This window comes from Benincasa hispida, chromosome 9 (genome assembly GCF_027475165.1).
Source record: "Benincasa hispida cultivar pf3 chromosome 9, pf3_genome.v1.1, whole genome shotgun sequence".
Taxonomy (NCBI): domain Eukaryota; kingdom Viridiplantae; phylum Streptophyta; class Magnoliopsida; order Cucurbitales; family Cucurbitaceae; genus Benincasa; species Benincasa hispida.
The window spans coordinates 99,009,920-99,012,290 of NC_143486.1; positions in this window are offsets into that span (position 1 = coordinate 99,009,920).

Below are 2,371 nucleotides of genomic sequence, written 5' to 3' on the forward strand. Positions count from 1 at the left end.
GCATGTTCATTATAATCTCCCCCTTGCGAACATCAACTTGAGCGCGACCGGTCGAAAGGAATGGTCATCCCAATATGATGGGCTCATCTTCATCCGCTTTATAATCTAAAATGAGGAAGTCTGCCGGTAAGATGAATTTATTAATTGAGATTACGTCATTTTTCAACTCTTCTTCAAGATGTATTTGGGATCTGTCCGCAAGTAGGAGAGTTTCTGTCATGGCCGTGAGTGTGCCAATACTCAATCATTTGAAGATTGATAACGACATTACGTTTATACTTGCCCCAAGATCGCATATTGCTTGGCCACTGTAGACCCCTCCCATGGAACATGGTATCATGAAGATTCTTGGGTCACACATTTTTTGTGGGATCATAACATTTTGCGTTGTGGCCACTGTTGCGATCTTTTCTTCATCATTTTGTTTTTCAACTTAATCTTTTCGGAGATGGTGATGGTTGTACTTCTTTGGTATCATGATCTAGAGGGTTGAGGGTGGATACAACTTCAGGGTTCATCTTCTCAGGCTTTTCCGAGTTATAAGTCAACGGGTCCTCGGTTGTCACCGTATTCAGGTTGGTCGTGATGGGCTGCTCCCCTACTTCTGCTGTCATGTTGTTGCTTAGCAAGGAGACTACGAAGCATGGTTCCTTCCCGGTACCCCCAGTGTTGCGAGGAAGCTCAGTTGAGCTCGACAACGCTCCTTGCGATATATTTTTCAGCTCGTCCGCAATTTGTCCCAACTGAAGTTCAAGATTTCGAATAGACGTTGCTTGATTCTGAAGCACTGATTCGTTTTTCTCAATGTACTGCTTCAACAAGCTCTCTAAGGACGAAGATTGCGGTGTTTGTGAGCTACTAGCTTGACTATGCGTTGGATCGTTGTTTTGCGGGAAAAATTCGAGTGGCCCCCCTTTTTGCGCAACTGGTTGGAAGTTTGTTGTTGATTTTTTCAAGCAAAATTTGGGTGGTTTCTCCACCCGGGGTTGTATGTATCGGAATAGGGATTATTCTTTATGAAGCATACTGACTGCGGATTTGCTGGGCATTCTTCCATCGAATGAGTGTCTCCGCAAATGACACAACTTGCGGTCGTTTGAGCAGTTGTGCTGACCTGCCCTTTCTTCGTTCCCATGCTATTAATTGCGATGTCTTGTATCAAACTCATCATCAAAGTCATTTGATTCTGTAGGGATGCGATGGCCCCGTTGTTTGCGTAATTATCTTTTATTCTCAATTTCTGGTCACTCTCTCTACAATCCTCGTGATTTTTAGAGATGTGATCTAAGATGCTCTTGGCCTTGTCATACATTTTGTCTAGCAGACCACCAACGGCTGTCGTATTGGCAGCGGTCTGCGAATCAGGGTTCAGTCCTTGGTAAAAAATCTCCATCTGCAGGCAGTCTGGTAAGCCATTATATGGACAGTCTCTTCAGCCGCTTAAACCTCGCCCAAGCATCGTTGAGCGAGTCTTCATTTTCTTGTTCAAAATTTGTTATTAATTTCCTTCTTCTGGCATTCTCGATTGGTGGGAAATACTTCTTCATAAACTTTTTGACGACTTGTTCCCACGAGGTTATCTCCCCCGGTTCGAGGGAATATGCTCATTTTCTTGCTTGATCGCATAAGGAAAATGGGAATAGAATGCGTCGAACTTCCTCGGTGGAGATATTCGGGAACACAAAAGTATTGCAGATTTCTATGAAGCTCTGGAGGTGAGCGTGGATCATCCACGCCGTCCTTCGAATTGTCCTACAGTCTGGATCATCTACAACATCACCAGCTTCATTTCGAATCGACTTCCATCGAGGGCAGACTTCATGATTCCTAGAGAGAAATCGTAGAGGTTTGGCGATGCATAGTCCCTAGTGGGCCTATTACGATCGTTTTCCAGAAGGATTGGATTCGCCATGACGTTGTTTTCGTTTGGTGCTCTGTTTCCAGGCTGCTTCGCCATATTGTCTTTATTTGGTTGTTGTAATTGGCGGCTGTTTCTTAGTCTCCATCTGAACATCCTTTCAATCTTCGGGTCGTAATTCGCCAGAGATTGAAAGCTGCAAAGAAATCAAAAAAATTACCGTTAGCACACTGATTTGTTGAAGTCCCCGACAATGGCGCCAAAAAGTGATGCGTTATTTTATGCGGTGAAAATATGGAATGAAATGCGGTGATGGAATTACGTTGAGCAACAAGTTTTCTCAGTGGAATCCAAGTATAAACCCCACTAAGTTTTCTGGTAAGTCTAGGGTCGAACTCAGGGACTTGGGAAAACGATATGCGGTGGTAACTTTCAGGAAGACTTTACGGTAACCAAATAATCAAATAGTTGTTTGGATTATTGTTTGAGGTAATAAAAATAAAAAAAAATGCG